General features: G+C 45.4%; 1 long non-coding RNA gene across 3 annotated transcripts in view; it reads right to left on the bottom strand.

Moving 5' to 3' along the window:
* LOC147026120 (uncharacterized) overlaps positions 1 to 25978 on the bottom strand; it is a 91956-nt gene that overhangs the window by 22667 nt on the left and 43311 nt on the right. The window contains exon 2 of one of the 3 annotated variants that reach the window (XR_015058118.1): positions 11414 to 11477. The exons of the other annotated variants lie outside the window; for them this stretch is intronic. This is a non-coding gene — a long non-coding RNA (uncharacterized LOC147026120). The remainder of the gene's footprint in view (positions 1 to 11413; positions 11478 to 25978) is intronic. 3 annotated transcript variants of the gene reach the window in all.

The following is a 25978-nucleotide window of genomic DNA, read 5'->3' as shown; positions in this document are numbered from 1 at the left end:
GAATACTTTTAAAACTGAAACAAAAAAATAGTTCATCGTAAAATTAAGAAAAAAATATTAGCCGAAAAGAACATCGAACAATGGTGCAAAGTAGTCTCCTATTCGTGGACGCAACGAGGATCCATCATCACCCACACTCTTCCCATCATGCTCACCTACTACTACTGACATGGACATACTACTACTACCAATACTACTACTACTACTACTGACACGCTCACCTACTACTACTACTACTACTACTACTAGTACTACTGATACTACTGACATTGACATCTACTCAACATGGAGTCTGGAACACTGACTGGTTCCTCTTGTGAAGCCCATTTGTATATACCAATTCCCCTAAACGCTGCCAATACGCCATTATACGGTAGATGTAAGGTAGAAACACGTTCAGTAAGTTCTGTGGTCGTCCGGAAGACGTCAATCAAATTCGTCTACATACAACAATGTGCGTTTGAGATACGTTACACATCGGTTCAAAGCACGCTACTCATAGGTTCAAAGCACGTCACTCATAGGTTAAAAATTAAGTTTCGGGTATGCTAAACATTACCTCGACGTGTTTCCACTTATGAGTAACTTACAAGTAACGTGTGTCCGACGTGTGTCAACGATCGCGGAGCGTGCAGAGAACTTATGCCAGCATATGTAGAACGTGTGAGCCATACGTCGAGTACGTCATAAAATTTTCAGCATGCCTGAAATTTCACGACGTACTAGACGTACCACGGAATATGACAGCGTACTTCCTCGTTTTTCAGCGTGCTCTTAACGTATACACAACTTACCCATACCGTATTCAACGTGTGCCAGCGTTTTACACACATTTTTCATCGGTCGGCATACGCTGGCTAAATCGTCATGGTGTGACTGCGATGTTGACACTTCCAATTTTCAGGCGTTTATGATTTAAATCGGCGTGCGGCAGGTTTTTAACAGGCTACGCCACGAGTTCGTCGGCGATACGTGCAGCGCGCCATGCCTAAGTTAAACTATCGTTGGGCATAGGTTGTGAACGCCGACAACAGGCTAAGCATTCGTTGATATAAGTTATCTATAACACAACGAAACGTTCTGTGCCCGTTACTAAAATGTTATGCATACGACCAACACGTTATGAATACGACCAAAACTTAAAAAAAAACTCAAAACTTCAGCGTACCCCAACGTTTTACATACATTTTTATACGTTGCCATTGCTGGTGAAAACGTCAAGGTGTGACAGCGCCTTTAGACAGAAACAATGCAGAGCCACATCCAAAATCTGCCAAAACTTTGGAAAAAAATTATAATGGTTGGTTGGCGTATCCAACACTGCAGACAACGTCAGTTTACTTGGTTAAGATGTGTGTCCCAGATGCACACTCTAGCTTGGTTAGACAGAATGTATGTTAATGCTGTAATGCTTGATAAGATATTAAAATCTGATATCCTGCCTTCTCTTTTCTCTGATCATCTGGTTACAACATTCTCCTTTAAACTTGCTCTGCAGCAACATGGCAGTCCATATTGGAAGTTTAATGTCATGTTACTTGAGAATGTTACTTTTTGTGAAGATTTCAGTGTTTTGGAATAGCCTCATAGAACGAAAGAACAGTTGAAGTAACCCTAGATTATGGTGGGACTACGTAAAGGCACAGATTGCCGTCTTTTGCCAACAGTTCAATCACTTCTCATCATTTAGTGTAAAAAAGGAGGATTGTACTTGAAAAAGAGATAATGAAATTACAATCTGATGTCACAAACAACCCCAGTACAACAAATAACCATTTGATACTGGAAAAAAGACACTTCTAAATGATCTTGTTGATTACCAAGTGAAAAGTGCAATGATCCTACAACGGATTGATCAGATTTATAATTTGGAGTTACCAACGAATTTTTTTCTTTCATTTTGATAAAAAGATGACCCATCAAAGGCAAATTGAAACCCGAAAGCTCTCATCTGGGGACATTGTGACATCACAACATAATATAAAGAAAGAGGTCCATAACTTCTTCTCAGACTTGTTTATGGCAGATGTTGACGATGATGAAATACGATATTTCACGTCTGATCTCTTCATGTTAAGTGTTGCTCAAAGGGATCAGCTTGATTCCTCACCTTCCTTGGAAGAGCTTACACTCTCTTGCTTCTCTGCCGACTGGAAAATCTCCTGGACTATACAGCCTCCCAGTCGAGTTTTATAAATCCTTTTGGCCTTTATTAGGTCCAGAGCTTTTGGAGTTCTTTACCAACTCTTTACAATGTGGTGAATTGCCAATGAGCTGTCGTAGAGCAGTAATTAGTTTATTACCTAAAAAAGGGGACCCTCAGCTTATTGGCAACTGGTGCCCAGTCTCTCTTTTAACTTCCAACTATAAAATATTTTCCAAAGCTTTAGCTCGACGCATCTCCCCCTTTCTAGAGTCTTTGATTCAAAGTGATCAGTCCGATTGTATCCCTAACCGACAGATACATGACAACATATTCCTAATAAGGGATCTTTGGGATGTGTGTAAAGTTAAAAATTATAATCTTGGTTTGATTGTGCTCGACCAAGACAAAGCTTTTGACCGTGTTAGTCATGCATATCTTTTCAAGGTTCTCGAGTGTTTTGGACTTGGTTCCAGGTTTACCTCCCATATAAAACTTTTTTTTATCATGGCATTTCCTCAGTACTCAGAGTAAACTCTGAACTGACTTCACTTGTAAAGGTTGGAAGGGGTATCTGTCAAGGATGTCCTTTGGTATTTTATTCTCTAACTATTGAGCCTCTCCAAATCAAAATGCATAGCTTCTTAACTGGATACACAAATCTTCAGATAAAACCTGTGAAAGTTTCTGCCTATGCTGATGATATATGCGCCATTGTACGCACTTGCAAGGAAATGAAGAAACTGGTGGACTGCTTGAACTATTATGGTTTAGCTTCTTAAGCTGCAATAAACTGGAACAAGTGCCAGGCACTGTGGATAGGCCCGTGCTTGCTGCCCATGCCTGTACTTCAGGAACGTGTCACCTGGTCCTACAACGGAATGAAGTACCTTGGTGTTTTCATCGGTGATGCAGCAACACAGGCAAATAATTGGGAGGGTCTCACTGAAGCTCTCAAACAAAAACTGCTAAAATAGAAAAGCTTACTGACTCTGCTCTCTTTCCGAGGCTGAGTCCTGGTCATCAACAACTTAGCAGCATCTCTATTATTGCACAGGATCAAAGCCATACCACCTCCTGAACAGTTTTTTATGAATATACAGAAAACCTTAATAAACTTTTTCTGGAGTGGAAAACACTCTGTCCACAGATCCTGAATCTTCCCCTGGAGGAAGGTGGACAGGGTCTTGTGGACATTGTGTGCAGGGCAATGGCCTTCAGCATCGCCTCAATCTGGCGGCTTCTCTATGGTCCGTCAGACTTAGTTTGGAGTTCCACCACCCATCTTATCCTTCGTCAAGCTGGTATGCTTGACTATTCATCAGGATTATTTTTAAATGAATGTGAAATGTATTGATTTGTCCTTGCTTCCACCTTTTTATAATAACATTTTAAATGCTTGCTTCATGCCAGGTGTTGGCTTAATGGTTAGGGTGGTGGGCTTGGGATCCAAGGATCCTGAGTTCAAATCACACTCGGCTGTTGAATTAATACCAGGTGGGGTTAACACTGCCTGTCATCCTTCCGAAGTCGGCAAAATGAGTGCCAGCTTGCTGGTATCATGTGTCCGAGTGGCGACCCGTCCAGGATTGTGCCAATAGCCAAGGAGACTGCCTAAGCAGCACCAACGCTCTGAACAGAGTATGGTCCCAATGGATAGATGGATGGATTTTAAATGCTTGGCGTGTTTTTATGGTTGACCGTGATTGTCTTTCCTACACCAAAGATATGTATTTGAACAAACCTCTGTTTTACAATTATCTTTTTAAAAGAATAAGAACGGAGCGTTCTTTTGTCAATCATTGTATTCAGAACGGTGTCCATTGCGTTTCTGATCTAATGATTGACAACATGAGATGATCGAGTGCTGCAGCACAAATAAACCAAAGTTGGCATACGGTCCAGCTGCCAAGTATCTCTTTTGTTATGTGAAGTACTTCAGGTGTACTGGAGAGTCAAGGTACACTGGGAGAGATCTCCTCACACTGGTGATGGCTCAACTGTTGGCGAATCAAATCCTCTCTTCCCAAATCTAGAACCCACCCCCACTGTCATGATTTTTGGTTCAGATGTAAAATATCTACCAAAAATACATTTTGGAATCACACCACAAATGGGTCTGAAAAAACGTCATATACACCAGGCCTGCATTAAAGCAATTCACCCCTTTTTAGGAACTTAGCAGTCAAGGAAGTGGCACAACCACTTGCCTCCAAAATACCCCTTCCAACCTAACTGGAAAGCCTTTTACCATGTTTTAATCCCATAGAAAACTGCTGACCTGTCTTGGTGGTTAGCACATTGGGTACCAACAAACTCCTGCATGTTTTTTCTCCTGAAATACCTGACCAATGTCCCTTCTGTGGAATTCTCGAGACGTTGTCAGATGCTTATGCTGAATGTGCATGCTTGATCCCGTTGTTTGGTTTGCTTTGTGAATTGTGCTCCAAGCTTTCTTTGAACTTTACTTTTAAAGTTTTTATTTTTGGCTTCGACTCCAAAACACATCCACTGGAAGTGATTTTGGCCAATTTTCTCATGACCACAGCAAAGAAGTCTATTTATCGCACAAGGAGAATGAAAATTGAAAATATTTCAGGGTGTGCAGATAACCTAGCTTTGTTCAGCAGACTTGTTTTTGCCCGTATTAAAATGGAATTTTCTTTGAACACTTTCACTAACAAAATGTGCATTTTCAAAAGTGTGTGGGCTCTAAATGATGCACTTCGCACTATTCAAAATGGTCTTTTGATTAGAGACTGATCACTTTTGTTAACACATAATGTAACCTTGTATTTTTGAATATGTAACTTTTGAGAACTTATGAAAAATGTTTCTCCTTTATAAAATGGTTTTTTTAATACTTTTTAAATAAAAGGACATAAAAGTCTCTCTGTTTCTCCTTCTCCCTCCCCCTCTCCCCCTGGTGGCCAGTCGCACTGTGTGCAAGCGTCATGGTGGCGTGTTGGTGCGTGTGTTAACTCTGTGCAGCCCCTTGTGCTCTCTTGTCTACCTTAAGGTGCTGTCACACCATGACGATTTAGCCAGCGATGGCAACGTATAAAAATCTATGTAAAACGTTGGCACACGCTGAAATGTTGATGTTTTTTAAAAAAGTTTTGGTCGTATTCATAACGTGTTGGTCGTATGCATAACATATTAGGAACGGGCACAGAACGTTTTGTTGTCTTATAGATAACTTATACCAACGAATGCTTAGCCTGTTGTCGGCGTTCACAACGTATGCCCAACGATAGTTTAACTTAGGCATGGCGCGCTGCACGTATCGCCGACGAACTTGTGGCGTAGCCTGTTAAAAACCTGCCGCTCGCCGATTCAAATCATAACCGCCTGTGAATTGGAAGTTTCAACCACGCAGTCACACCTTGACGATTTAGCCAGCGTATGCCGACGTATGAAAAATGTGTCTAAAACGCTGGCACACGTCGAATACGGTATGGGTAAATTGTGTATACGTTAAGAGCACGCTGAAAAACGATGAAGTACACTGTCATATTTCGTGGTATGTTTAGTACGTCGTGAAATTTCAAGCATGCTTAAAATTTTACAACGTACTCGCCGTATGGCTCACACGTTCCGCTATGTTGGGAATAAGTTGTAGGCACGATATGCGATCGTTGACACACGTCGACACAAGTTCCTTGTAAGTTACTCATAAGTCGAAACGCGTCGAGGTAATGTTTAGCATACCCGAAACTTATTTTCTCCGTCACGGCACATTTTCTTTTTTTCTCCTTGGCTCCATGAAGGCACATGACAAAATATCTGGTTGTTGTTGTTGTTTTTATTTTTTTTAGTCTATCATGAATTTTAAAATATATTCGGACATTTGCTTTTAAGTTTCGACGTCGACGTGACAATATCCTCAAACAGAAAATATTCACAGAGGAGGAACTAAGAATAAGACATGAGCAAACTGAAGAGGCAATCGGACGTAACGTAACGGCACGTGACGAAATATCGGAAGTTATTGTTGTTTTTTTTTTATTAAAACGCTGCCAATACGCCATTATACGGTATCTGTAAATTAGAAACACGTTCAGTAAGTTCTGTGGACGTCCGGAAGATGTCAATCAAATACGTCTATGTACGTCAATATGCGTTGGAGGTACGTTACACATAGGTTCAAAGCACGTTACTCATAGGTTAGAAGTAAGTTTTGGGTACACTAAGCATTACCTCTACGTGTTTCGACTTATGAGTAACTTACAAGTAACGTGCCTCGATGTGTGTCAGCGATCGCATAACGTGCCTCGACGTGTGTCAACGATCGTGTAACGTGCCTACAACACGTTACTCATAGGTTATAAATAAGTTTCGGGTAAGCTAATCATTACCTCGACGTGTTTCGACTTAGGAGTAACTTACAAGTAACGTGTGTTGACGTGTGTCAACGATCGCATAACGTGCCTACAACTTATGGCCAGCGTAGCAGAACGTGTGAATCATATGCTGGCATACGTCGTAAAATTTCAAGCATGCTAAAATTTGAGGACAACCGCAAAGTACAACGATGAAAGCCAGCGTATTACGACGTATGGCAGTGTTTTTCAGCGTGCTCTTAACATATACAAACTTACCCATAACGTATTCGACGTGTGCCAGCGTTTTAGCCCAATTTTGCATTCGCCAGGCATACGTTGGCTAAATCGTCAAGGTGTGACAGGGCCTTTACCCAGCTGTGCAGCGTTTTCTTCTCCCCCTCCCCCACCCTCCTCTTGTGCCCCCTTTCCCGAGTTTAAGGGAGGGAGAGAACAACATTTACTGCGGTATTCGGTACATTTGTTGTGCTTTGGGCGGTGACCGTGCCGATCTGCTGTTGTCCAATATTAGTTTATGTCGTTTATTTATTTATTTACTTATTTTGTATTTATTATACCTTTCTTTTCCTTTCGTTTAAATTATTCTTGTTTTCTCGCGACCCGTCGAAGTTTGAACGGTGTTCGCCGATTTATTTTTATACATCCGGCCATTGAAGAGCATGGCGGGTGAAAGTTCACGGTACGCTTCGTTTGAAGCACAAACCAGTAAAGATGGTTTTGTTTGTATTCCTCCGTCGGAGATTGACATGGAGAAGTTAATTGTTGGTGTAGGTGAGATTATCAGGATTGAGAATGTTAAGGCGGTTTCCCGTATGAACAAAAACATTGTTTTTTTTTGTTTCTCAAGTGCAGATGTTTGCTCAAGTTGTCGAGCGTGGACTTTTCTTTTATCCCGATATTTATGTTCCTTTTTCCCCTTTGGATACTCCCGCAAAAAAAGTTGTGATTACAAATTTACCACCTTTCGTGAAAGGTGATCAGATTGTATCCCAGTTAAAACGATACGTACTGTTGTATCCCCATTAACAATGATTCCGTTCCGTAGTCGGAATGATAATTTTAAACACATTATGTCGTTTCGTCGGATTGTTTATATGATTTTACCACCAGGTGTTTCAGGGTTTCAGGCAGGTCAGGTCAGGTATGGAAGCATGTGCCAGAACAGCGCGTCGCTGCGTCCACTTTCCGCCGGTACTCCAGGGGCCTCCGTCTGGCCTTCCCCCAGGCAGATGCCAGGCCCATCCCCATCTCCTTGAAATGCTGGTCAACCTGCTGCAACCACGAGGCATGTGGTCGGCCCATTGGCCTCCTCCAATCATGAGACTCCCTCGCTGAGAGAATCTGGTGAGCAGGATCAGCGTCAGGAAAATGAGCCACATGTCCATACAGCTGCAACTGATGCTCACGGACTACGCAGGCAACAAATCTCATCCGAGTCTCTCAGCAACTGCTCGTTGGACACAAAATCCGACCAGCGATAGCCAAGGATTCTCCAAAGAGACCTGGTACCAAAGGAATTAAGTCTCCGTCTCAGATCCCTGGTCAGAGTCCAAGTCTCGCATCCATAGAGCAAGACTGGAAGCACCAAGGACCTGAAGACTCGGACTTTCGTCCTCCTGCACAGGTACCAGTAGTGCCACACCACATGATCCAGTGAATCCATGACTCCCCAGGCCCGACCCAGACGTCTATTGACCTCTGACTCACAGCCAGCAGATACATGAATATCATTGCCAAGGTAAGTGAATCTCTCCACGACCTCAACATCCTCTCCACAAACAGACACAGACAGGACAGCAGCATCCAAGATGACATTGAAAGCCTGGATCTTAGTTTTGACCCAAGAAACCCATAATCCCAGCGGCTCCGACTGCTCATTCAGCACCTCGAGATCCACAAAAGGATATCTAAAGTCTCCACAAAGATGACTGCATCTGCAAAATCAAGGTCTGAGATCTTGACATTCCCAAACGATGCACCGCAGCTTGATCTCTCTGACATCCTCCCTAGAATCCAGTCCATACAAGTGCTGAAAAGTGTGGGGGCCAGTACACACCCCTGACGAACTCCAGTAACAACTGGAAATAAGTCAGAGATGGTACCACCACACTTCACAGCACTCTCAGTACCAGAGTAGAGTTCAGACATCAGATCGATCAGTTTTGGTAGCACCCCACGAAGACCAAGAATCCTCCAGAGGACATCCCGATTCACTGAATCGAACGCTTTACAGAGATCAACATAGGCTGCAAGCAGCCCCTGCCGAAACTCTCGTCTGCGTTCGGTGAGGACACGAAGGGCAAGGATATGGTCAATCGTTGACCTCTTTGGTGTAAAGCCTGACTGCTCTGGACGCTGGTGCTCAAGCAGATGGTGGCGAACCCTATCAAGAATTATCCGAGCAAAGACCTTGCCCGGCACTGAGAGCAGCGTCACCCCTCGGTAGTTGTTGCAATCTTGGCGATCACCCTTCCCTTTCCAGAGAAGGACAACAAGGCCCCTCTTCCAGTCAGTTGGGATGATGCCTGTGTTCCAGGCAGAGCACAAAACTGCATGCAACGACACGAGTGCAGCATTTCCACCAGCCTTGAGAAGTTCAGCATGGATGCCACAGATCCCTGGAGCTTTGCCCCGTTTCAACGGGTTCACCGCAGCCCGTGTTTCCACAAGCGAAGGTGGACCACAGTTGATTCAAGGGTCAGCAACAGGGGTTGTAACACCCTTGACGTCCAACTCGAAAGCTGGGGGATCAGCCTGGTACAACCGCTCAAAGTAACCGGCCCAGCGGACCTTCACTTCAGACTCCTCTGTCAAGAGCCTACCACTCTCTGCTCGAACTGCAGTGCTCCGAGGGATGGGCTTGGATGAACGCAATGCGCGAATTCCACTGTAAGCGGGACGAGAATCACCTGTCCACAGGTGATGCTCTACCCCCTCACAGATTCCTCGCACATAGGCCTCCTTGTCCACCCTCAGTGCACATACAGTTTTACGCCTCAGCTCCCTGAACAGCTCAGCTCTGCCATTCAGCCTGGCCCTGCGACTCTGGTCAATGGTATCCAGTGTCCCTTGAGACAAAATTCTTCTTTGCCCTGCGGTGAGCTCCAAGACCTCCACCGGCAACATCAAGGATGGTGGTCTTGAAGGCACTCCACAACTCTTCAGGACCCCCCAAAGCACCCAGACCCCCCAAGTGTCCAGTCAGCCTGTTCGCAAACTCCTCAGCTACTCTCTCATCCCTGAGCTTGCCAACATCCAGCCTAGGCTGGGATGGTACCATTCTCCAGGATTTAAGGTGCAGCTTTGGAGTTGCTACAACAAGCCTGTGGTCAGTATTAAGGAACTGAGCACTCCGGTAGACCCTGCACGTCTGGGGCACTGATCAACCACAGACTCGAGCGTGGCGTCGAATGCATCCTTCACGGTGAGATCACTCGCCTCAGTCGGAGCATAAACAGAGAAACTGTCTGAGTGCCCTGTGTTCATTGCACATTACATTGCTTTTAGTCAGATAACTCTGCTATTTGTGCTCCCCTGCCCCATGATAAATAAACCCCCAATTGTTCAATGTACCAGCTTGTTGGCTGTCACTTTCTTTCATTGGCCCAGCACGGTGCGTATTGAGAATTAGTGAGGCCGTTTGGGCCGGTAAGTTGTCATTGGGTCCGACGGACTCTGGTAATTCCGCTCGGTTACACTGGACCGAGTTCGCTAGAGTGACCCGGTTCGACAGAGCCCATCGAGGGTGTTGTTTCCCCAGTAGCTAGACTGCGTGCTTATTTAGGTATATTGGAGATCGAGACAATTAACCCTGCGCCACGCGGTCGAAATATTGGTGACCACGGTCCGCTGAGGGACCCGTGCGTGACCTTTCAGACTTATCTGAGAGTCACGACCTAAATTCCGAGGTGTTCGGTGGAGACGACCCTACTGCTCACCCTAGTGGTCGTTTATCGCCACCGAACCCCGGGCCACAACAATATATCGCTGATCGGTGGGCAATGGTACCTTCTGGGCCGCATTTCTATTGGAAACATATGTTATAATTACCTTATTACCTCTGCCACCAAAGGTGAAAGAGGTCATGTTTTCACCCCTGTCAGTCTGTCTTTGTTTGTTTGTTTGTCTGTCTGTATAGCTGTGTGCAGGATATCTCAAAAGGTTGTGGATGGATCTGGATGAACTTTGGTGGGAAAGTTGGGTGTGTGACAAGGACGAACTGATTCGATTTTGGTGAAGATCTGGATCCAGCTCCGAGAATTTTTAAAGTGATTCTTCACCATCGAGAGATAGGACGAAAAACGATATATAGCATGATATCTCAAAAAGTTGAGGACAAATTTGGATGCAACTTGGTGGTCAGGTTGGGTGTGTAACAATGACGAATTGATAAGATTTTGGTGAAGATCCGAATCCGGATCTGGATACAAGAATTATTTAATTTTTAAAGTGATTCTTCACCATTCCAAGATGGGGCCAAAAATAATATATAGCATATTTCAAAAAATGTATTGGGCCTGATATGTTCTCGTGGATCAGGCATTGCGGAGTGGAGGTATGCACTTTACTGAGTGCCCTTCTAGTTTAACACTGTTTTGAGTAGTGCTCGGTTTTCAGGAAAGCATCCTGGGCTTTCATCAAATTACCATGGTACTTGGTGAAAATATTTATGCCATCTCGAAAAAAAAAGGAAATCAAATTTGCCACTCACCCCCTTAATGTTGGGGAATATCGATATTCATTCATATCGCGGCTTGTATGAAATTCAGATTGTGCTCGGAAACGCAAAGCAGGACTTGAAAATACCCATCCCGTGTCGTTTTTCTCAAGAATGTGTGGGGTAAGGTGTTCTATGAACTCTCCAGTATATTACTAGTTTCTGTAATTCAAAAATATGTACTGTACATGTATTTACATTTTTACTCACCATCTTTATTTCTTGTCTGTCGCATTTCAATGACAACAAGTCGACAAAAAGTGCATTGCTGTTCCTGCAAGTTTCACAAACAAACAATTTAAGTTCATGCACTCTGTGAGTGTGCCACCATGCCTGAAATAATTATTAGCCCACGTCCCCCATGCAGCGCGAGATAGGTGTGTGAGTGAGTGAGTTAGAGATAGAGATAGAGATAGAGATAGAGATAGAGATAGAGATAGAGATAGAGATAGAGATAGAGATAGAGATAGAGATAGAGATAGAGATAGAGAGAGATTGGTTGTTATCTCCATTTTCGGGTTTGAGGAGATGGAACAAAATCCTCCCAGGACTCAAACGTATCCACCATCACTTCGGTGAGGGATCACAGTTCATGGACCAATCTGCTCAACTTCGTTGTTTTCAGTGTTTTGTTCTGAGGGCTCTTTTCAGGATCATCGCTCCAATTGTAGTTCATTTGTGGTAATACTCCCAGGGATGGTTTTCAGAATCTCAGTGTTTTTGTGGGGTTTTTTTTACTCCTGTTGCTCCAAAGTATCACTGGTGCAAGTTTGACACTCTTCGGCTTCCAAGATCTCTTGATATCATTTTTGAGGTCCGAGTATTTGGCCATTTTCTTGATTAATGCATTATCTAAGCCAAATTGTGTGTGTGTGTGTGTGTGTGTGTGTGTGTGTGTGTGTGTGTGTGTGTGTGTGTGTGTGTGTGTGTGTGTGTGTGTGTGTGTGTGTGTGTGTGTGTGTGTGTGTGTGTGTGTGTGTGTGTGTGTGTGTGTGTGTACACTGTAACTTTTTTTTTACAATTTGAGCTTTTGACATCAAATTTCCAACAAAACTATATGATGAGAATATGGAGAAGACAAATGAAAAATTTGGTCAAAAGGTCAAAGTTCAGCATCATATAAAATTGGCAGTTTTCATCAAATTGATCTGAACTTTTAATTATCATTTGAGCTTTTGTAAGCCGTAACTTTTTTTGAGTTAAAGTAACGTAACTTAACATTTGAGCTTTTGTCATCAAATTTTCAAAAAAAATTCTTTATTATGAATATATGGAGAAGATAAATTTATAATTGCCAAAAGGTCAAAGGTCAGCATGACATTAACTCACCAATTTTCATCCAATTGACCTGAAATTTTAATTAACATTTGAGCTTTTGTTAACAAATTTTCAACAACGCTTTATTATGAGAATATAGAGAAGACACATTAAGAATTTAGTCAAAAGGTCAAAGGTACCATTTAGCATATGGAAGAAGAAGGCCGAATTCAAAGTGGATGGGCTTTGCATATTCAGATGCTTTCTAGTTAGTAATCCATTCCATTGGGACCATACTCTGTGCAGAGCTGCCTAAGCAGTCTCCTTGGCTACTGGGCACAATCCTGGACAGGTCACCACTCCGACACAGTATACCAGCAAGCTGGCACTCATTTTGCCGACCTCAGAAGGATGACAGGCAGAGTCAACCCCACCTGGTATTAATTCAACAGCTGAGCGGGATTTGAACTCAGGATTCTCCAATCTCATGCCCACCACCCAAACCATAAAGACAACACCAGGCATATTTCTAGTAATAATATTATAATTGTCGTACGTTTGGCAACAACGGTTGTTGGACTGCAAGTAATATTCCACCATTAACCACTGTCAATGATTGACTGCATCATTTTCTGGGGGCACGGTTGTGCCACTGGTGCAATGCCCCTCCCTGTTACAGGAAGCTGGTACTCATTTTTGACAACCTCGGAAGGATGACAGACTGAGTGAACCCCACCTGGTGTTAATTCAATGACCTGACAGGTGCTTGAACTTAAGACCCTAGGATCGTAAGCCAGCCAGCTTAACCGTTAAACCAACACCAGGCCTGTGGTGGTGGATGGCTGATGCCCACAAAAAAACGAGAGTAACTGGAGTAGAAGGGCCGCTAAAGTAGAAGCAGTTCACATTTTATAAACCACGAATATCTGGGTTCCACACATGTCAGGGTTTTACGGTATAGACTAGTGTGGACACAAAGTACTCTCAATTTTGAAAGATACGTGGAGCTGAGAATGAATACCAGACTATCTTGGTCACGGCCAGTGTTGGTCTGTGGACAATTCAAACAAATACATTCCCCACTTCTTGAAACTCCATGAACATCTGCTAATAGGAAGTAAAGTAAAGCTGACGTTTCAGGCATCAGCCCTTTGTCAGACCTCTCTTGCCCCGATGAATGGCTAATGGGCAAAAGGTCAGCCTTACTTTAGTTGTCACGAGCAAATACCACATGTCGCTTCGCTGACGGTAATAATAAAGGGGGGAGGGAGAAAAAGAGGGTGGAAGAGGGAGAGAGGGGTGGGGGAGAGAGAGCGGAGAGAGTGAGGAGGTGGAGGGGAAAGGAGAGAGTAGGGAGGGTGAGCAAGGAGGGCTGAGGGAAGGGAAGACAGTGTGAGGTGAGAGGAAGGGAAGGCAGACGAGTGGTTGAGCGTTAATTACGATTCATACCGTCTCATCAAAATGATTCCGCATGGAATAACAGTGAAGATAGAAACAAAAAAATGGCAAATACATTTTGTACCGCTCATACTATAAACACGGCCCAGAGACAAACTCCCGTCCAGATATAAATACTGCCCGGACGCATCCGGAGCCAAGCTGTCCAGAGACAAACACCGCCCAGACGCATCCGGAGCCAGGGTGGCCGAAGACAAAAACCGTTCAGACACGTCTGGGAAAAAAACTCCTGCCCAGACATAAACACCGCCAGGACACGTCTGGAGACAAACACCATCCAGACAACCAGATATGTCCAGAGACAGAGACCGACAGAGAGAAGAGGGGAGAGTGAGAGAGGAGATTCAGGAGGAGGGTACTACACTGTATTGGGAGGACATAGAGCAAGGATGGGACAAAGAGAGAGTGAGAGAGTGAGAGAGTGAGAGAGTGAGAGAGTGAGAGAGTGAGAGAGTGAGAGAGTGAGAGAGTGAGAGAGTGAGAGAGTGAGAGAGTGAGAGAGTGAGAGAGTGAGAGAGTGAGAGAGTGAGAGAGGTGGGAGTAGGGGAGATAACAGAAAGAATGTTATGCTTTATGAACACACACACACACACACACACACACACACACACACACACACACACACACACACACACACACACACACACACACACACACACACACACACACGGCTGATATCAGCAATTTTTCAGGAAATGGCAGGTTGGAGTCAGCATGATTACTGTATACAACTCAACTGCAGCACTTACTGTATTCAACCCAGAAACCTTGAGTAGCTTTCAGCGTAAAAGAAAATGACATTTATGTGGAAGTTTCAAGGATATGTTCACGAACATTATTCTTTATAAGCAGCTTCGTGTGACGGGTGGAATAAAATTTGGATTGGTAATTTAGAAAACACGTTAATACGGCAAAGAGCTTGGAAATCGGGTGTTATTTCGCAACTCGCTCAGGGTGATGGAGCACGAACCACTCGCTCGAGGTGACGCAGCACGAACCACTGGCTCGGGGTGACGGAGCACGAACCACTCGCTCAGGGTGACGGAGCACAAACCACTCGCTGAGGGTGACGGAGCACGAACCACTCGCTCAGGGTGACGGAGCACGAACCACTCGCTCAGGATTACATGGCGTGGCAAAAGCATCCATAGAGAGTGAACGATTCACTCAGATGCTTGTATCGCGGTACCGCTATCACCTGTAAGGTGTTTGGCAAGTAAGTGGCTTAAGCACTCACGCAAGCACTCCAATTAAATGCTTGATAAGGAATGGTTGACCAGGCTGTCGCTGCACATCAGGTAGGATCCCTTTCACTTTAAAGCCGGTCTTCACTGCGCATGCAGCATTTAATGAAATAAAATGAATTGATTCAAATAATGACTTTATCCACAAAAGAGTTGCAGCTTAATGCAGAACAACCCTGGACACATCGCAAAGTTCAATCACCCGTGAAATAAACATTGCAGATAATCCGCTATCTTGCCTGCTCTTCTGTGCATGTGTCATGCAGTACATCGGTTCGGGATCGGTGCAAATGTTATAACTTTTTTTTAATGTCCGTTTTTTTGTTTTTACCAGATTTGCTTCGATTCCCTGAAGAGCACCTCACGAAATCTACAGAAATATAGACGTAGATCTGGCAGCCGCTATAGATAGGCAGTTCCTCAAGTGTACAGGGCGTGAAGTATTGGAGTGAATGCATTAAATCATATTGCTCAATGAAGCTGGTTAATTGTTACGTTCCAAAAAAATTTTTGTTCACCTTGCTTGCTTAAAAGAAATAGGTAAATCGCTTAGTTATAACACTTAATATCTCTTTAAATTATCAGATTTCACAACAGATTTCAACATTTATTTAGTCCGGACAATATCCGATCCTCAAAACCGAAATAATATTTCGATGATTTCCTTTAATTAGTCCGTGAGAGTAGATCGTGGAAAATCATATCATATAATGCATGAAATTGCTCCAAGCTCCCAATTTGAAAACTATACTACTTACAAAAGCGATGTACCCAACAATTCATAGTGATGATGACCAGGCATCTGATATGAGTGAGGAAAGTGAAAAATATACTTTATCGTTAAGAAACGTTGTGGCCTGGTCCACATCAAGGTAAGGTTCAGCAGGCCAAAAAACATGGTGGCTTCAGACCCCAGCGAGGTTACACAGGAAATGCCTTAAAACCCAGAGAGAGAGAGAGAGAGAGGTGGCCGCGAATCGCCTGATGTTGTGTAAATAATGAAATATACACAGAGTGCTTGAGGGGCCGCAGGAGAGACACGATATATAATTGTTGTGTACATAATTAAATAATGCCGTTAATTATCTTCAAAAGGGGTGTTTTAATTAACCTAAACACCCAATTTTCACTCTTGCACTTCCTTAGAGTTTTCCTCATGTGCATGCAAAGTTTCAGGCTGCTAGGTTTTATAGTTTTGGAGTTATGGAGGAGACACACACACTGACACGCATTGCCTTTTATTAATATAGATGGTGGTTGCAGACGTTTGCTTTCTATAAGTCTACACAACAAATCGTAGCTGAGATAGTTTGGTTAATTTTCTGTCAGTCACGTCAATCAGTTTCAGACAGCCATTCATGAGCGGAGCAGAGCAATGGCCAAAACAGATGAGTTGCTTCTCACCACAATGAAGGTAGACCAAATCTCTCAGACGTGTATCACTACTCCTGATGCAGGGTTTTGGTGTTTCAAAAAGATCATGAAATATTTTGGGAGACTCGCATGTACTAGCTGCAACTGCCTCTTTCATTCCTGTCTTAAGCCATGAAAGTCAACTGGGTGGGGGTGCCCATGTTGCTTTGGAGGCAACACGAAACCCGGGGGAATTGGGCTCTCGTGTTGCCTCCAAAGTAGCAGAAATGACTACAGGAGGGAGCGGGGGAGGGGGGGGGAGTAGGTTTTGTGTTACAGCATCATCGAGCAGAATTTACTATAAATTAAAGTCTGGGGCAGATGGTCTATTTGTCAACATTACACTGTACTATGGCGAAGGAGGAGTCACTTATTATTTCGTATGCAGCCTACGGCTGCTAGTTGCGTCATTGCTGGGAATGCAGCTGTGCCGCTGATGCAGTGCCCCCCTGTTTTCAGTAAGCTGGTATTCATTTTGCCGACCTTGGAGGTTTGACAGGCCGAGTCAACCCACTTGGTGTTATTTAACCGAAAAACAAGGGGCTCAAACTCAAGACCCTACGATCTCAAGCCTGCCACCTTAAGCATTAAGCTCGCACCAGGTTTTAGGAGTCCTGGGTCCCCGGGTCGACTTGTCTCTCCCTCGCCTCACTCCCATCATTGCACCCCTGACACATGTGATTGCACGTGTCATGTATTCATGACACCAAGACGTTTACTATTCTGAAGAATCTTGCCATGCCCAGGACCACGGTGTATTTAACACACACCGAGCTTGTGGAAACTGTGAAGGAGCACTGTGAACCCACACCCTCAGTCATCGTGAGTCGATTCAGTTTTTACATGTTTTTACAAACCTCAACACAGTCCATTTCGGCATTCATAGCTCACCTGAAATACCTTGCCCAGCAATGCAAGTTTGGTACTACATTTGATGACATGCTCGGGTACTTGCTCGAAGTGAGAGTGGAGCAAGATCGAATTCACCGGCCTACTTGCTGAACAGACTAACATTTTTCAGTGCTAAGGACATCACTATCGCAATGGAGTACGCAGACAAAAATGCTGCAGATATTGTTTGCTCCATCGCTTCCCCGCCTGGAGCTGACCTGTCATCTGTCAATTGTGTGGAACAACATCCAACCAGAAAATCCGACGCCAAAACGCTTGGAAACTGCTTGGTGGCTGGTGCTGGAAAATGCTGTTTCCACTGCAATGGTGAGCATTCTCCCACTATGTGTCAGTTCAAGAATCACGCTTGCAACGACAGCTACAAGGTGGGTCATATTGCCTCTGCGTGCTTGTCCCAAAAACGGAGGGCAAAGAGAGAGGAATGCAAAACCCACTTCCTTGACTCAGAGCATAACCAGGAAGACATGACTGATGGAGACAGCCCTAACAGCCACAGCGTTCAGTCGTATTGTTACGAATTTGGAAACCATGAGCACTCAATATTCAGGTCCCAAAGATCAGTTATATCGGTAAGTATGTGTTTGTAGTCAGGGTCCCGTCCCTTTGTTTAATGGGTGATTAAATGTTCGTGCGCTGAGGAGTTATTTTGAGAGTCAGGGTTTTCTTTTACATTTTCAACTACAACAACAACACCTTCACCTCGCTCCATCCTGACGCCATAACGCTCGCGGTGGGCGGAGTTCAATGAAGGACTTGGCGTCTCTCTCCACCAATCAGAGAGATGCAAGCGAGTTTGCCGTCGTTCGACCAATAGAAGCCAACGTAGGACAATATTACTCATCTTCCTGTTTGAGGGGCGGTCCGCCGTGACGCCCACCACGCCCCCCGGTCCAATCAGCAGACTTAGCGCCCCTTTTGGCCAATCACAGGGGCAACGAGTGGATCGCGCACCAAAACCGTCCAGTAAGGGGGGGGGGGTTACGAGAGGGAGTCCCCTCCCCCCTGGACAGGGAGTGAATAATTGATCAGCACGATCCGACTGGGGGCAGTTGGGGTTTGACTGCCGCATCGTCTCGGATCGCCTCGCCTTGCCTGCTGGCGCTCGCTGCCTTGTCCGCCCTCGTGCTGGTTGGCGTCCGTCCTTCACCCTCCATCCCTGGTGCATGGAGTGGCATCGTTGTTGCGGGTTTGAGTCCCACCGAGCCAGAGCGTCGAAGACCGCACGAGGCGGACAGGTCCAAGCTAGCTCTGGTCTCCAGCTCACCTTTCCTCGAGCTGGAAGCCTTCAATAAAGACCTGACAGGGTCCATTTCTGGGTATTTGTGTGTGTGTGTCTGTGTCCGTGGGCCCCGTCTGATAAGTCGAAGCTGTTAAGTGCCTGTGATCCTTGTACATTATTCGCCTTGCTATATTTGGATAACTCTTCCTTTACGTGCTCCCCTCGTCCCCCGACTATTGTTAATAAATACCCCCCTTTTTGTTGAATGTACCAGCTCATTTCTGTGTTTCTTTCATTGGTTTAGCATGGTGCGTGTTGGAAAATAGCGAAGCAGCAAATTGTTCATTTGGTCCGGCACGGCTCTGGTAACTCCGCAAGTTAACGCCGGATCCGAGCCATTACCTGCGACTCGGATCGGACAGAGTCGGCCAAGGGTGTGGTTCCCCGGTAGTTAGACTGCGTGGGTATTTAGGTATATTGAAATTACCAATTGACCCTATCCCACGTGGTCGACCTATTGGCAATCTTCGGTCCGATAAGGGACCCGTGACCTTTCGGATTTATCTGAAAGGTATGACCTAAATTCCGGGTGTTCGGTGGAGCCGACTCTACTGCTCCCTCTAGCAGTCGTGCTCGCCACCGAGACCCGGCCCCACAACAGTATGACCGTTTTCACACAAAGTCTGGCAGACAGTCTACTCCTATACTGTTTATAGTCGATATAGACAGACGGACCATGGAAATGGAGGTAGACACGGGTTATGCCATCTCACTCATGAGTGAAGCAGCGATCCGTAACCTGTGGGGGAATTCTGAACAACCCAGCCGCTGTTGGTCACCGATCCAACTCACTACATATACCGGTGAGTCAATACAAGCCCGCTGGTCATGTGATGTCGCAGTAACTTACGACAATTTTTTTTTTTTTTTTTTTTTTTTTTTTTTTTTTGTATACCTTGGTCGAGGCTCGTATGAGAGCTAACACACAACTCACAGCAAGGAGGCATGAGACAAGAGGGGTGGGAGTGGAAGGGACAAAACATTGGGGAACAGACACAGGTGAACTGTGGAAGGGAGAGGGATGGGGATGGGACGGGGAACATGGCGAGGAGAAGATGGACATTACAGGGACTTTCAGGAAGGAAAGCAGGAGAATTGAAGGAAGTGGGCTTGGGTGGATTATCGGGGGTAGAAAAGATCGAGGATTTGGATGGGGGAAGATAAGAGGTGGTGGTGAACAGCTGTTTTGAAAGCCTGGAGGGAAGAATGGGAAAGAATAGAGTGAGGAAGTTTATTCCAAAGGCGGGAAAAAAGAGGAATGAAAGAGTGAAGATGAGCAGTGATTCGTGATTTTGGTAGTTTTACCAGAAGGGGGTTGTTGGCGGACCTTGAGCGCCCTGTGGAAATGTGGTTGGGACAAATCGCAGAGAGAGCAGGGGGGCAAGGCTGGAGAGGAGTCGGTAGAAGACAGAAAGACCACCGACCAACCTGCGGTGATTGAGTGAGAGGCCCAAAGACTCAGCTTCATTGCGGAGATGCCAATGATCTTAAAAGCCCTGGTTTCGACAGCGTGAAGTCGAGAAAAGTGGGAGGCAGGAGCACCAGCCCAGAGGGGAGAGCAGTACTCCATCAGGCTACGGACAAAAGCTTTGTAAGTAGTCAGGAGCTCAAGAGGGCCGAGGAAGGACTTTGCACGACGGAGGATTCCCAGTCGGCGACTGGCTTTTGAGGCAAGGTTGGAAATGTGACTTTCCCAGGAAAGGTCATGGCAGATAGTGAGACCCAGAAGCTTGAAAGAAAGACTTCTTCCAGAGGATTGTTGAGAAAGTGGATGGGGGGTTTTGTAAACGGTCCTTTCGAAGAGACATAGTGAGAGTGTGAGATTTGTGTGGATTGAAAGACATGTTCCACGTGTTGGACCAGTTTGTGATTTTATCCAGATCTGCAGTGAGCGAAGAAGCTGCTGCTTGCCGGTCTGAGGGACGACAGATGGTACGGCAGAGGGTGGAGTCATCGGTAAAGCGAAATAGAGAATTTTCCAGAGAGTCCGAGAGATCATTGATGAAAACCAGAAAAAGAACAGGGCCCAGAACGCTACCTTGAGGAACTCCAGCCTGCACAGGAAGATGGGATGAAAGAACTCCATTTAGGGCCACACGTTGACTGCGACAGGAGAGGAAGTCTGCGAGCCATGAGTGGAGATGGCCTTGAATACCATGGGAAGAGAGTTTGGTGAGTAGGGCAGGGTGCCAGACTGTGTCAAAAGCACGTGATATGTCCAGGGATACGGCTCGGATTTCCTGTCTGGCATTGAGGACCTCCATCCATTGATGGGAGAGCAGAAGCAGCATATCCAGGGTAGAGTGACCTGGTCTGAAACCAAATTGATGATTGGAAATGAAGCCATTGGAGAAGAGGAAGGATTTCATGTCTGAAGCAATGATGGATTCCATAACCTTGCTGATGATTGGGAGAAGGCTGATTGGTCTGTAGTTACAGGGATCTGTTTTTGCACCTTTTTTATGCAGGGCAGTGATGTTAGCAGATTTCCAAGCAGATGGCAGATGACCTTGGGAAAATGAGAGGGTGAATAGAACAGAGAGAGGGTGAGCAAGAGCAGAAGAGCAGGCTTTGAGGACACGTGGGCTGATGCCGTCTGGACCGGTTGCAGAATCTGACTCGAGGTTTGAAAGCAAGCTCTCCACCTTGTCAGGAGAAAAGGATACAGAGTCCAGGGACAGTTGGGTGCGACTGGGTAAAGTGGGTAGAGATAGTGATGGGTTTGGGACACAAGATTTAGCTGCAAACACCGAGTTTAGACATTCAGCTTTATCACGTGTGGAATCAGCAGTGCGGCCATTTGAGGTAAGGGAGGGGATGGAGGGGGAACATACACCAGAAACAGATTTGATTAAACGCCACCAGGATTTTGAGGAGGGAGAGAGGTCTGAGAGTTCAGACTTGAGATGAGAAAGATGTTGTTTTCTGGCTCTCCTGAGGGTAGATACACACTTGTTCCGAGCTTTGTGGAAAGAACTGAGATTGCCCTCAGTTGGGTTTGCTTTCCATGAGGCAAAGGCAAGTTGTTTCAGGACAACTGCCTCGCCACAAGCTTCAGTAAACCAAGGGCGGGAGGAAGGGTAAGACAACTGAACACGAGAGGGGATAAATCTGTGCATGAGGGAGAGCAAGTTTCTTTGAAAGAATTCCCAGGATGAGTTGATGTTTGAGAAAGTAGTGATAGGAGACCAGTCTGTAAGTTTGATGGCTGCTCGGAGACCCTGCCAGTCGGCTTGAGTGAAATGCCAGACTCGACGGCGGTGAGGTGGTTCTCTGATGACAGCCAGAGAGATGTCCACTTTAACAAGGACGTGGTCAGAAGAACCAATTGGAGCGAAGGAAGAGCAGCAGATATTGTCAGGGAAATTTGTCAAAATCAGATCCAGAAGAGATGGAGTACCATTGGTTGAGATCCGGGTCGGGAAGTTGACCGATTGAGTCAGTCCCAATGAGTCACAGAAAGCTTTTGCTGACGTCCCATGGCAGGTGAGAGAGGTACCCACACCTAGCCAACTGGCGTGATGACAATTGAAGTCGCCACATAAGAGGAAGAGAGAGTTTGGATGAGAAGATAGAAGATGGTCCATGTTTTCGGAGAGTGAGGTGTAGATGGAGTCATCACTGTTCGGTGGACGGTACAGTACACATATAAACATGAGGTGGGAGTGGAGGGGAAGCCGAAGCCAGAGGTATTCCTGGGGGTGTGGGGGAGTGAGAGCAGTGCAGGGAGAGTGAGGAATAGAGTCTTTGATGAAGAGAGCAACACCTCCACCAGGACGAGGCTCAGGTCTGTCATACCGTAAGAGGGAGTAACCAGGGAGAGATACTTGGGAGTCAGACACGTCTTGGGAGAGGAAAGTTTCTGTTAGGCAGATAATGTCTGGTTTGTCAGTGGCAACCTGCATGGAAAGATCTGAAAGGTTTGAGCGAAGGCCCCGGATATTTGAGGTCCACACTTTTAATGAAGAGGTAGGGAGGAGGCTTTGGGTGCAGGAGGTGGAGGGGCGGGGGAGGGTAGGACGAGGGATGAGGGGGGAGGTAAGGAGGGTTGCTGAAGGAGTGTGGGGTATGGCAGAATAGCGGGGGGGGGGGGCGGAATGAGGAGGAGAAAAGGGTCTGTGGTGCGGGGAGAGAGGGGAGACAAGAGACAAGGAAGATGGCAGTTGAGGATTTGAGGAGGTGGAGTGAAGAGATGGAGGTGAGAGGGCAGTGGAGGGAGGCAGGTTGGTGGATGAGAGGGGGGCAACTTAGAGAAGGAAGAGTGAGGGGATGAAAGGTGGGAGAAAGGTGAGGGGAATTTTGAAAGAGGTGAGAGGGAGGCTTGGAGGGAAAAGAGTGGGATGGTTGCTTTGAGAGTGAGAGTGAGGGGTGAGGGGGGTGAGTTGGCACTGAAGTTGGAAAAAAAGAATGGTTGATGGAAAGCGAACATCCATGGCAAACTGGGGTTTTTAAAAGTTTTAGGTCAGAGATGCGATTTAACACAATTCTTGATGGATGCAATGAAGGCGAATTCAGAGCATGGAGAGAAGAAGCGCTGTAATAGTTGGATTTTTTAGGCAAGGAATGAAGGAGAGGTCGAAATGAGAGCAGTCTGTTAAAATAGCAGAAGAGAAGTGCATTGTGAAACAGTAAAGAGTACCACATGTGTGAGAGAGGAAGATGAAGCATTATAAGATCGTTTTTGTTGTTAATATTAATGTATGAGAGAGTTCAACAGATTAGGTCATGGAAGTGTAAAAAAAAAAGAAATCGAGGAAGACGAGGAGGAAGTTAAGAGGAGGAAGTTAAGAGGAAGAAGAAGTAGCAGAATCGGGAGAAGGTGAGCGTGTTGTTGTTGTTGTTGTTGTTGGGTATTTTTTTTTTTTTTTTTTTTTTTTTGAGATAAGAAAGAGATTAGTTGGGAGAATGGGGGATGTTTGGAAAGTGGGGAGGATGAAAATTGAAGGTAATGGGGAGGATAGAAATTGAAGGTAATGGGGAGAAAAAACAAACAAACAAACAAAAAAAAAACGATCGAACACCGAGTGGAACCGGTAGGCCTCAAACCTAGGACTAGGCCTCAAACACCAAGTAAGAACGTCGACAAAAATACTCACAAAATAGCACGATTTTTGAAACAAAACCGAACTAGGAACACACATTAACATGTAGGTGAGAAAATTAAACAGTTAAAACGGGACAAATAACAACCGGAACTTAACTTTGAGAATGTCAGCAGGGAGCCCCGAAGGAGACCTCTTGCCGCTCAAAACCGGAACCGGAAGTGAACATTCACCAATTACATTCACCAATTACAATTACATTACGGAATGACATTCACCAATTACAACTCTTGGTCGTCCTCGGGGACGGACCCACACTTCTCGGACGAAACTGGCTCGATCTTGTCAAACTCAATTGGGAACACATACATCAACTGTAGGCTTCCAAGCCACCAACCGTACTACAGCACCTCCTCGCAAGATATCTGGACATCTTCAAGGATGAACTTGGGACATTGAAGAGTTTCACTGCCAAGCTCAATGTTGAGAAAGATGTGAAGCCAATTTTCTGCAAAGCAAGCCCAGTTGCTTTCGCATTGCAAGAGGAGGTTGATGCAGAATTAGCCAGACTGGAAAAGTTAGGTATCATTGAGTCAGTTCAGTACTCAAATTGGGCTGCTCCAGTTGTTCCTGTCATGAAGGCAGACAAATCGATATGACTTTGTGGGGATTATAAAATGTCGATCAACAAATGTTCCAACTTGGACAAATATCCCATACCAAGGATAGATGACTTATACGCAAAACTGAGCGGAGGACAGTAATTCACCAAGCTCGACATGAGATCAGCCTACCTACAAGTCTTTCTGGATGAGAATTCCAAAGGATATCTCACCATCAACATGCATCGGGGGCTCTAGAGATACAACCGCCTGAGTTTTGGTGTCAAATCAGCACCAGGAATCTACCAACGTTGTATGGATAGCCTGTTCGCTGCTGAACCACACATTGTTGTTTACCAAGATGACATCCTAGTCACTGGCCGCTCAGAGCTTCATCATCGTGACAACATTGAATGTGTGCTATGCATTATCTCTGACTGCACTACGCCTGTGAAGAGAAAATTGCAAGTTCATGGTTCCGTCTGTGACCTATTTGGGGCATCGTATCGATGCTGAACCCTTACATCCCACTGAAGAGAAGATCAGAGCAATCGAAGATGCCCCAGCTCCAACCAACATTTCTGAACTCAAGGCTTACATTGGCATGCTGCAGTACTGCAGCAGATATATCCCAAACATTGCTGCCATGCTTGGCCCACTGTATTGCCTGTTAAAAAGGCGTCAGCTGGTAATGGGACATTCCAGAGTCATCAGCCTTCCAGAAGTCAAAAGACATGCTGCAGTCTTCAAATGTGCTAGTTCACTACGACCCAGACAAAGACATGATCCTGTCGTGTGATGCGAGTTGGTGCTGTTTTGTATGGGGTTGGTGCTGTTTTGTCACACATCATGCCAGATCGCACAGAGACCAATCGCATTCGCATCTCGTACACTGTCTCCGGCTGAGAAGAACTACAGTCAGCTGGACAAAGAAGGACTTAGCATTGTATTCGGAGTTAAGAAATTTCACCAGTACGTCTTCGGTCGACATTTCATGATTTACACGGACCACAAACCACTGATTAGTGGTTAGACACCTCGGATCATACGCTGGCCACTTTCACTCTCGGCTTGTGATTACGACACTACGTACAGACCTGGCTCCACAATTTCAAAAGAGAGACACCACGAGTCGTCTGCCACTTCCGGACACAGTGTTTGACCCCCCTGCACCTGGCAGCATGATATCTCTGATGGAATTTTTGAATGACAACCCAATCAATGCCAACCAGATACGGACCTACATCAGGCGTGACACACTTTTTTCCAAGGTCATTCATGCTGCTGGGCATGGGTGGGGCCTCCTACATGATATTGACCCTGAATTGTATTTGAGCAAGGTCAGGCAGAATGAACTAAGTGTTGAGAATGGCTGCTTGCTGTGGGGATGCCGAGTGGTCATTCCCTCAAACTTGTGCACAAAGATTTTGGATCAGCTTCACGATTGTCATCCAGGCATTGTAAGAATGAAATCGCTGGCACAGAACTATGTCTGGTGGCCTCACCTTGACTCTGACATCGAACAGTGTGTGAAACATTGTCATCCATGCCAAAGCAGTCAAAACGCC

Source organism: Eptatretus burgeri, chromosome 5 (assembly GCF_056783735.1).
Source record: "Eptatretus burgeri isolate ZD-2024b chromosome 5, Ebu_testis_v1, whole genome shotgun sequence".
Lineage (NCBI taxonomy): Eukaryota > Metazoa > Chordata > Myxini > Myxiniformes > Myxinidae > Eptatretus > Eptatretus burgeri.
The sequence above is the reverse complement of the archived record's forward strand: the minus strand, read 5'-3'. Positions and strand labels throughout refer to the sequence as shown.